Below are 12024 nucleotides of genomic sequence, written 5' to 3'. Positions count from 1 at the left end.
AGTCATCTATCATGATCAAGAAGGCTTTATCCCAGGGATGCAAGGATTGTTCAATATGTAGAAATCTATCAACACAAACTACAATATAAACAAAGTCAAAGAATAAAACCATCTTACTAGATCCTGGAAAAGTATTTGACAAAATTCAACACCCCTTCTTGGTAAAAGTCTTGGAAAGATCAGTAATTCAAGGCCCATAACTATGCATATAAAAACAAGATGTAGCAAACTAGTAGCCAACATCAAACTAAATGGAGGGAAATTTGAAGCAATCCCACTAAAATCAGGGACTAGACAATGCTGCCCACTCTCTCCCTACATTTTCAATATAATATTCAAAGTCCTAGCCAGAGCAACTAGAAAACAAAAGGAGGTCAAAGGGATAGAAATTGAAAAGGAAGAAGCCAAAATATCACTATTTGCAGATGATATAATAGTATGCTTAAGTGACCCCCAAAATTCCAACAGAGAGCTAGAGCTGATAAACAACTTCAGTAAAGTGGGATAAAATAACAACACAAACAAACCAGTAGCCTTTCTCTATTCAAAGGATAAATGGGCTGAGAAAAAAATTAGGGAAACAATATCCTTCACAATAGTCACAAATAATATAACATGCCTTGGTGTGGCTCCAACCAAGCAAGTGAAAGATCTGTATGATAAGATCTTCAAGTCTCTGAAAAAAAAAATCAAATAAGATCTCAGAAGATGGAAAGATCTCCCATGCTCATGGATTGGTAGGGTTAATATAGTAAAAATGGCCATCTTGCCAAAAGCAATCTACAGATTCATAATGAAATCCCTATTAAAATTTCAGCTCTATTCTTCAGAAAGTTAGAAAGAACAATTTGCAAATTATTTGGAATAATGAAAAACCCAAGATATTGAAAACTACTCACAACAATAAAAGAACTTCCGGAGGAATCACCATCCCTGACCTCATTTCATATTACAGAGCAATAGTGATAAAAATAAAAAACTGTCTGATATTTGTACAGAGACAGGAAGGTAGAATGATGGAATAGAATTGAAGACCCTGAAATGAACCCACACCTCTATCATCAGTTGGTTTTTGACAAGGGAGCTGAAACCATTCAGTGGAAAAAAGACACCATTTTCAACAAATGGTGCTATTTCAACCTGTGGTTATCATATAGAAGAATGCAAATTGTTCCATTCTTATCTTCTTGTCCAAAGCTCAAATCTAAGTGTATCAAGGACCTGCACAAAAAAAGCAGATAGACTGCAACTAATAAAAGAAAAGGTGGGGAAGAGCCTCGAACACATAAGCACAGGAGAAATTTTCCTGAACAGAACACCAATGGCTTATGCTCTTAAGATCAAGAATTGACAAGTGGGACCTCATAAAATTTAAAACTTCTGTAAGACAAAGGACACTGAGAGTAGGACAAAACAGTAACCAAAAGATTGGGAAAAGATCTTTACTAATCCTATATCTGAGAGAGGGCTAATATTTAATATATACAAAGAACTCAGGAAGTTAGACTCCAGAAAACCAAATAACCCTATTAAAAGTGATGTACAGAGCTAAACAAAGATGGAGGAGTTAGAGAAAGAACTGAAGGAGCTGAAGGGGTTTGTAACTCCATAGGAAGAACAACAATATCAACCAACCAGACGCCCCCTGCCCCCAAGTTCTCATGGACTAAACCACCAACCAAACAGTATACATGCTCCAGCCACACATGTAGCAGAGGATGGCCTCATCAGATATCAATGGGGAGAGAGGCCCTTTGTCCTGCGAAGGCTTGATGCCCCAGTGTAGGGGAATGCCAGGGTGGGGCTGCTTGAGTGGGTGTGAGGGGGCATACCTTCATACAAGCAGGGGGAGGAGGAATAAGATAGGGGGTTTCAGGAGGGGAAACTGGGAAAGGGGATAACATTTGAAATGTAAATAAATAAAATATCCAATAAAAGGAAAAAAATGAAAAAGAAAAAGAAAGAAAACTGGTTTCATTTTATTTTCCATTCCCTTCCACAATGCTGCTTTGTTTTGTTTTGTTTTGCTTTTTTTCTGGAAACTTCCAGAGACTTTTTTCAGTCATATGTATCTGAAACTGAAAATTCAGCAGGAATGAAGCATCACACTTTTGCCTGTGCATCTTGTCCATGGCTAGGGACTTAAACTGACATCTGTGTCATGTGACTTCACAGCTTCAGGAGCCACTCCCTTGACTTGGTGGGAGCAAAGGATCCCTTTGAGCCTCTACTCTCCTGCATTTCTCATTCTTAGTCGCTCAGTGGAGGAGTTCCGAAGCTAATTCTTCTGTCCTCAGAATGATTCCTAAGTCTATTTGCCCATCAACCAGTGCAGAAAACACCAGAGATCGGGGGTTACCTAGTAAATGTGCGTTATGTCTTCTGCAACCAAACCCCAAACGGTTACCTATCACTCCAGTTCAAACAAATCACTTGATAAATGCCACTTATGAGTTGTCAGTCTTGGGAAATGGGGTTCTTTCCTGGATTCTTTTGTCTGTAAGGTTTTGAGCATAAAGCAAGTTGCCTCATGTTTCCATAGAATGAAAAAATGTTCGTTTTTACTGCGGGGGTCACCATTGTAGATAGGAATGATCTGTGGCCCATTCCTATCCTTTTGACAAGGTATTTGGGGAAGCATATGTCCTGGAAAAAATTACTCTATGAATGAATGAGGTGTGAGGGGACGAATGAGTGGGGGAGAAAATGACATATGTCAAATATCTGGTAAAAAAAAAAAAAAAAAAAAAAAAAAAAAAAAAAACTCCTACTCTGTTTTGTGACTACATTCAAAGGGACCTTCGTCCCAGAGGCCTTATGATATCCCCCAAACTGAGTGACAGACACTTTTGTGTTTCTTTCATGCTTGGTTTTGATGGTCTCAGAAGATGGGACTATAAAGTATGGCTCTTGAGATGCCAAGCATTTGAACGGCGGCAGCAGCTTTGTGTCTGCTAACCTTCCCTACTCATGCTTTCTTCAGCTTTATACTTCTCTGGGGTTTTATTTCTATGGGGTGTCCTTCTGTCTCAGGACTCCCTACAGAAGGTGTATACATGTTCTGGGTCCATCTACAAAACCTCATCCAAAAGAGAACATAGGCCCATGGGGATATAAGACAGGCATGCAGCCTGTCCAGAGAGACCCAGAGTAGCAAAATCCTGTTCATTGGAGAGCAGGAGGCTACGAGCTTTGTTTGCCTATCAAGTCTGCATTTGAGGACCTGGTACTCTCTCCCCTCATCATGCCATGGCTCCTGTTTTTCTCTTCCTTAGAAACCTTATACCCCCATGTCTCTCTGCAATGATTATATTGTATAATCTTTAAATTTCACATTCTATGTTGTTCCTGCCCTCCTACCTGTTGATAAAAATCATATCTTTTCTCCTGCTCATCTGACTGGTGTCTATTTATGCAGACAGATTAGCAACCTATTATGGAATGGGTACAGAACAGTCTCCCCTAAAATATATGCCTATTGTATCAATGTATTAATGATATACAGAATCGTTGATCTTATTTTTGGTTTTCTCTGTCACTCTCACTCAGTTTCCCAACATACAGGTGTTTGTGATTTATTCATAAACTGCACACCCCATTATGATCATCTATACATTTTATCCACACATTTATGTCAATTATAAATATTTGTGATGTGCCATGATCTGTGTTAGAATTTGGAGTAAGTTCAGCAGATGCCCTCCCAGAACCCATGGTTTATTTCAAGAGAAAGATAATCTCACAGAAAGGATGGCTGTGTTCTTGGTAATAAATATAAAAGTAAGAGTTAACGGCCAAGAATGTTCAGCTCGGCAAAAAGCCAGGAAGGATTTCCCAAGGACACTGTTCCAGGAAGTTCCTAATGTGAGAACTCATTGAATAAGAGAAAAGGCTGTCTAGACAGAAAGGGGGTCTCTGTAAAGCTTGCAGAAGGGAAACAGGCATGCTTGCTGCACATGGAATGTAGGATCCACTCAGGGGTGTTAGGGAATGGGGCTAAGAAGTAGTGAAGAGCAAAACATGGTGGCTTCCTGAAATTTTAGGTGGTCTGAAAGGTGACATGGTGGAATCTTGACAGTCATGCTTGCTGGGGATAATCCTGAATCTCTTGGATATAGCAGAACAGAGGTGAATAACTTCCCTGTCTCAGGACAATGCAAAATCTTCTTTAAGATTTGTAGTTGGAGCTGAGAGTCCAGGCTTTTTTCTCATTGTGGGTGTTATGGCTTGAGCTGTGTCCTTCCAAAATTAATGTGCTGAAGCTTCACCTGCACCCCTCCAGTTCCAACTTCCCCTGAGAATACCTTGGGGGTTTAGGTTTTTAACATGGAAATCAAGAGGAGCCAGCAAGGTGGGTCCCAGTCCAAGATACCTAGAGGTTTTGTAAAAACAGATGTTTAGGATTCAGACATACACACAGGTAAAAACACCAAGGAGTTGGTCATGAAATCACTATGAAAAAGGTGTCAAAGAGAGAGGTCTAAGGAAACAAAACAAAAACAACAGCAATTTTATCTGCCCTTAAGTGTCAGATTACTGGCCTCCAGAATTAAAAGAAGCTACATTTCTGTTTCTTTCGACACCCAGTCTACAGTACTTAGTAATTCAGTCCTAGCAAATGATTGCAGTGGGCTCCATTTAAGGTCCTAACTACCTGGGTGTCTGGCTTTTGTTCTGTGGGTAATTCCTTCTCTACTTGGTCTAAGAGTGTGATCCTGTCATGGCTACTTCTCGGGCCATGGTGAGGTTTGCTCTTCTGGCAGAGGAGAAAGCTATTTTTTTTTTCTGGTCTGAAAATGTTTTGACCAATGTTGACTAAGCACATAGACCCTGTTTTCTAAGGGAACCAGTCTTTTTGCTTAACAAATCAGGACAGGGGTATTAAGTATCAAGTCACACAATACTGGGGCCTGGTGGGTTTAGTCTGGTCACCTTGCCCGTGAATACTTGGCATGTGAATATTGTCTCTCATGAATACTTGCTCTCCACCTAACACTCTCCTTTTGATTTCACCCTTCTTTAACCATCTCCATTTGACCTCTCCCTCCAGGGTACTCTTTTCCTCCCCTATTTATTCCCAACCTTGACCCTGCTCTATAACAGGACTCTCCATATTCACTAGGATCTTTGGTGCTGGGAAGATTCCCAAGCCTGGGTTCTACAGCCAAAGGTTCTCCCTTGCCTTGAGCTGAGTGGTATCTATAGAAGGCTGTTCTAAGGTAGGGCTAGCAGCCTGGGATTTGAGCACAGCTTTCCCTTGTTTAGTTAGATTGGAGCATCTTCTCCCTGCACTCCCGTAGCTTATCATTTCCTAGAATGTCTAAGATGGCATTGATCTTCTCATATCACCTCTAGTTAATTTATTTCCTGAGCACAGTCCCACTATAAACAAATTCTTTACCTCTTCACAGAAATTTAACATTCTTTCTATTACATTGAGTTTACATTTGCACCTTGTAAGCTAATACCCTGGCCTTCATATGTTCTCATTGGCCCCTTTCTTGATTAGAGTTAAGTCACAAATCCACTTAGCTTGGTATGCAATGCTCATTTCAATTCTCATTTGTTCCAGGAAGCTAGCTGGCATCTTTTTCTTTGTTATATATCAGTCTAGAAATGATGAGATGGTCAACTACCTACCTTAAGAACAAAGAGGCTAAGAAGTCTTAAAAGACATAAAATAAAGAATCCAAGCTGCAAAAGATCAGAGTGACAGTGACAGAGATGAAATATATTCTGAACCCCAAGCAGTATTCTGGTTTCTGTTTTCAGTACTAATTTATACTTGAGTGTCTATGGCAGAGAGTCCACAAATGAACAGTATTTTTGTTTATCATAGTACTAAGACCCATGGTTTTTAGTGAGGCAAATGAATGTTCATATGAAAACTATAATTCCCAGCATTCCTGCCAGCTCTGTATAATCCTGAAAGTATTGTTTGGACCATGGGATGTAGGTTGAGTTGAAGATTATGATCTCAGAGTTGAATCCTTAAGGTAGAGAAATACTTCCTTCACTCATAGATAAGGTTATATTTGTTACCATAGGGACATCTTAGGGAAAAATTTGGCTCATAGTTTCAAAAACATGTGTGAGGCTCATGTGAAAGGAAAACCATCAAGGGGAAAGAAGCTCTGGGCAGTCATGGTCAGATTATCACACGATTGATAGAGAATGGTTAGGGCAAAATATGGTATCCCAAGAGAACAGGTACCATCTTTTCCCAACTAGCTCAGATCTCTTGCCTTCACCATCTCCCAATAATGTCACCTATTATAGATCCATCAATAACTTAACCCATTTTTTTAAGTTAGAGCCCTCATGGAACTGTCCCTGGAGATCTTCACTGACACAACCAGAGGTAAGTTCCACTAATCTCCTGGGCATCCAGTGGTCCAATCTCCACTGGTTCAATCAAGTTGACGAGATTATCAGTCATAGCTCACCTCTTACCTTCTTCAACTGCCAGGTGTTGGTGAGTATTCTAAGGCCAGGCAGGTCAGGTTACACCAGGGCACCAAGGAATGTCAGAGCAAAGACATAGAAGAAGCCTGGGCCAAAAAAAAAAAAAAAAAAAAAAAAAAAAGAGAGAGAGAGAGAGAGAGACTCATCTCACTAGTTCTGTCCTGATTATATCTTGACTATGACCTGAGAGAATAGTTAACTTAAACATGCCATTGGTTAAGTAGAACTGTATGTCACCATGATACTTTTGTCTACTAATGAGTTCTATTGGTGGCTTTTGGGAGTCAGAGACTGGACACCGCCTCTTTGTTGATTTTTTATAATTCTTCAACCCAATCCAAAGACAGCTCACCTTTTCTCTCATGACCATTCCCTTCAATGGCCATGGCTGTGGTACCCTGGGTAAAAAGGCCTTTGTGAATGGTGAGAATTAGGATAGCCCTCAGAAATAACAGAAATGAAAGCTAGAGACTCCAGAACACAGTTAAACTGGTTCTTGCTCTTTGTAATTTTCTTGTGTGCCTACTAAACTATTCTCTTGGGACTTGGCTCATTGAGTTTAGTGTTCTCCTCCAGTCTGAGTTACCAGTTCTTCCTAACTCCCACTATGATCACAAGTGCCCTGTGCTTTCATCTACATATAATATTTGCTGTATTTCCTCTTTATTACTGAATATCAGTAAGTTGTAGAGTATAAAAAGCAGTGGGCTTTTTTTGTTTGCTTGCTTTTCAGTGCTGGAGACTAGATGCTGAATGTGCCCTGAACACCAAATGGTTGAGCTGCATCCTCTGCTCTCAAAACAATTCTTGTTTCAGAAAAGATTTCTGGAGTTTCACTTGTAGTCTTTGAACTTGTGAACATTCTGTCCCAACTTCTCAAATAGCAGAGACTATAGACTTTTAGCATAGATCTGGCGCCTGCAATGTTTTTAATCAGATGGGAAATAGGGTCCATTTTTCCTGTTACGGTGCTCTCCATGGTGACTAGGATGCAAAATTGAATCCCCAGAAGCTAATATGGACAGGAATACTGATATAAGACCCTGCTCTGCATCTTTATCCCTTTCAAAGTCAACAGAATCTCCCACATACAAGGGTTCCTACTCCTACTCCCAAAGATTCCTAATACTCAGATCTCCATTTCTCAGGGTTCCTAATACACTCTTACTTCCTAGGGCTCCTAATAATCAGACCCCCAACTTTTCAGGACTCCCAATTATTCAAAACATATCTGCAGTTCTGGCCCAGAGAATGTTGGATAAGAGGTTTGCGGGTAAGAATAGGGGTGGATTTCAGAGGAAGACTCTGCATGGGACTCAGTTCAGCAAGGGTTATTGATGCAGGAAGCTCAAGAAAGTGACTCACTCCCCATTACATGACTTTTACATTTATTTTTGTTTTCTAATGTTATGTGTATGGGTGTTTTGACTACCTGTGAGTTTTGTGCATCATGTGGACACCTGGTGTTCACCAAGGCCAGAGTAGGGTATCAGATTACATGGAATGTTAGGTAAAGAGAGTAGTGAGCTGCCCTGTGGGTACTGGGGACTAAGTCCAGGTTATTCAGAAAAGCAGCCATGATCTTAAAACTATTGAGCCATCTCTCCACCCCCATTTTTTAAAAATTTAATTTTTATTAATCACATGACCTTGAAAGGAGGTCAAACACTTGAAAGAGGATGAGTTTAATCTCAGTTTCATCACATGCCAGGAGCTTTAATAATGACAGCATCTATGAAGAATTGCAGTATTGGTATCTACAAAAATGGTCGTTAAGCTTACTTTTTCAAATAATTATCATTATTGCCAGCCAATACAGCAGACTCATGGTGTCCTAGTCACAGCTCTGAGAGGCAGGAAGCTGGCCATTCCAATTCCACTGAAGCTGGCTGCAGTGTTGAGTCTTAGAGAAGATGAAGAGAGGGATCATGAGTAATTGCACTTCATAGGTGTGAATGAAGGCTCAGTGAAGAAACCACTGGAATAATTGATAACTCCATGGTTGGGGAGAAGTTTTTTTTTTATGAGGGGGGGAGATAGAGGGAGGGAGAGAGGGAGGAAGAAAGAGAGGGAGGGAAGGGGAGAGAAAGAGAGAGAGAGAGAGAGAGAGAGAGAGAGAGAGAGAGAGAGAGAGAGAGAGAGAGAGAGAGAGAGAGAGATCTGAAGTGTCCAGAGTTGTAGACTGGTGATTGTCAGGGCTATCTTTTAGGAGCAGAGAAAATAGCCGATAGAGGAAAGGGGAGAGGAGACCTTGCCTTCATAAGAGAATGGAATGGAACACTTTGGAAACCTGTAATCTGGAACAGCTTGGAAACTAGTTGGGAAAGAGCTAAGGAAGTAAAAAAGGTCAAGAGGCTAGTGTAGGTTTTCTTTTTCTTATTTATTCCAAACATGTTGCCAGGGACAGGGGGAGTATAGAGGTTAACTTTGGGCTTTGATGTGTAACCTGTTATATGCCAAGGGAACCGGCTCTTTATGGCCAGCAGAAACCTGTTTGCAGGTTCCTGAGGAATGCTATAGGGTTTGATCTATCCTCAGTCATCCTATTGTCCATCTTCAGCTGAGCCTAGACTATCATTTTGAACTAGGAAAGTGGGTTTGTCTCTTTTGAGGGGAATTAAGGCTTTCCTTTGAACCTGAGCATAGACTTTTCTCTAGATTAATATCATTTATCTCTTGTATAGAAGCCAACATTCTTGTTTTAGTATATACCTTTTCCCCAAGGAGGCCCCAGCTCTACTTCCATTGGGAAGACATCTGTATCCTGGAAGGTCTGAGATTTTTTTGAGGATGTCTGAGAAGCTCTCCCCTGCCCCTTGAGTTCACCCCATGGTTTTCTCTGTAGCCAGGTTTAGGATACAGCTGTCATTAAAGCTAGGATGACACCTAGCTGTGTTTGGAGTCTCCCTGGCAGCTGAAGCAACATCTCAGATGAGGTAGAAAATCTGAACAGTTGTTACATTTTGCTGAAACTGCCCATGTATCTTTGGGGACCAAGGTTCTTATTCAAGTATCTCCTGCTCTGTGGGATTCAAGCCCTTCACAAGATGCTCAGCAGGTCCAACCTGCATTTGTATGGCAATGGAAGCCTGTTCCTTCCCAGGCCATGTCTAAGACATAAAAGGCCATGAATGCCAGGTCACGTTGTGGCATGGAGATGAGAGGTGAACTATGTAGGAAAGAAAGAATTGTGGGAGGGAGAAAAGAGAAGTAGCTGGTAGAGGTAGAAACTTGGAGGGGAGGCAAAGTGCCCAATGGAGGCAAGTTGCAGCATTTCAAATTGCAAGCTACATTGTTTATTCCCTTTTGCAAATCCCTGCTTGCCCCTTCCAATCCCCAGGAAACCTTCCACATCTGTTGAACAGGGATTGAAGTGGATTTATTTTGGTATGTGTTGAAGTGTTTACATTTATCTCCTCCTGGGCAAGGGCCTGTTTGACAGGCTGTCTACGGGAGGCCCCATACACCTGGCTATGACTGTAATGGTTTGTTCCAACATGGAGAACAACATGGGGCTACTATAAGGGGATTGTCATTCTGTGGATGCCTGTAACACATGAAGGGAAAAGTCTTGGGTAGGAGCTCTTCCAAGGAGGAGATTTTTGTTTGTTTTATTCACTGAAATATCCCCACTGCATGGAACAAGAAACTAGTGCACAATAGGAACCTAGGCAGGGCTGACCTTTGAGCATCTCTGTCTAAATCTCATGTTTCTTTTCCCACCTCCATTTGTACATCTTCTGTTTTTGTGTTCTTGACATTGTGTGTGCAGGTTTCAGTACCAGATGTATGTGAAGAGGGGTAGGAAGGGCGGGGATGTAGTAAAGAAACTGCTGACATGACATCTTCATTGTGTGGTTAAGGGGGAAGGTTTTTATTGTAGATGGAGAGAAAGAACAGAGGCATCTGGAAGTATCCAGAGCAGATAAAGATGTCAACTGAGAATGGCCAGCAGACTGGATATGGCCAGGGCTATCTGTGAGAGAAGGGGGAAAAGCCTGGGATAGAGAACAGAGAAAGTGTAACAAGAATAGTAGCAGCCCAGAACTCTGCGAGAGCCCTTTGTCCCTTTCACCTGATGGAAGGGAAATGATTGCTTTGGGACACTGGAACAGGCTTCAAAAGTTCCCGAAGAATGCTGGCTTTTATCTAAACACCTCAAATCATCCAATATCCCAGTTTGAGCTTCATTTCTGGATATTTAGACTGCCTTTCGGAGCTGGTGAATTGGAATTTTCTTTGACCCCAACCATCCAGCCTTTTGTTGATAAAGGATGCCATTAATCTTTGACTGCTTCAACAGAAGGAGGAAGTAGTTGTTAGGTCTTAAGGAAGGCTGGAATGCAGGCCAGGTAAGGGAGGGTAATCAGGCATGAGAGGAGCAACTGGTTGGCTCACCCAGTCTGAAGAGGTTGGGTGCAACCACAGCATTGGATTTGGGGACAAAGATGTGAAAACGCACTTCAGAGACAGATGTTTGAAATGGAAGCCTCGTTTTCTGTGTTCGGGATTTGAACTGCCCTTGCAGGGGGATGGTACATTTTTAATGAATGGGAACACAAAGTGAGGAGAGCTGGGTGGGTGTTGCATTAACCAATCATATTTTGATACAAAGGGGTTAAGCAAAGAAGTTTGTCCCTACAAATCTTGTAGGCAGTACACATTTTGAATTCAAGATTTGTGGGTGGGTAGCTGTCCTTGTTCCTTCACTGGGAGTCTTGCCTGGCTAAAGGAAATGTCCACTTCAGCATCTATATCTCCAACTCCTAGCAGTCTCAGCTAGAGTAAGCTTCATAGACCCCTCATCCCAGGTCTCTAGCAAGTCCGAGAGATTGCCTACACCACATACTGCTGATTTCTCTTCTGTCTCCCCTGCTCTCCTTACACCACATTCTCCCCCACACCTGCTTCCCTTCCTTCCCCATCCCATCTCCCACTCAATTCCCTCCTTCCATCTACCTCTGATATCTATTTTGTTTCCCCATCTGAGAAAGATTCAAACATTCTCCCTTATTATTTGGCTTCTTTGGGTCTGTTGATTATACCATGGTTATCCTGTACTTTATGGCTAATATCTACTTATAAGTGAGTACATATCATGTATGTCCTAGGTTACCTCACTCAAGAAGATACTTTCTATTTATCCATTTGCCTTTGAAATTCATGATGTTCATGTTTTTAATGGCAGAGTGGTATTACATTGTGTAAATGAAGTACATTTTTTTTAAATCGATTTTTCAGCTGAGAGATATTTTGGTTGTTTCCAGTTTCTGATTATTATGAATAAAATTTCTATGAGCATAGTTGAGCAAGAGCACTTCTGGTATGGTGGAGCATCTATTTTTGGTATATGCATAGGAGCTGAATAGCTGGGTCTTCAAGTAGAACCATTCCCAATTTTCTGAGAATCCACAAATTGATTTACAGAGTGGTTAGACAAATTCACACTCGCACCAGCAATGGAATAGTTTCCTTACTCCACAACATCTCCAACACGTGCTGTTTTTGGAGTTTTTGATCTTAGTCATTCTGACAGCCTTAAGACTGAATCTCAGAATC

This window comes from Micromys minutus, assembly GCF_963924665.1.
Source record: "Micromys minutus genome assembly, chromosome: 2".
Lineage (NCBI taxonomy): Eukaryota > Metazoa > Chordata > Mammalia > Rodentia > Muridae > Micromys > Micromys minutus.
Note: the sequence above shows the minus strand (reverse complement) of the source record.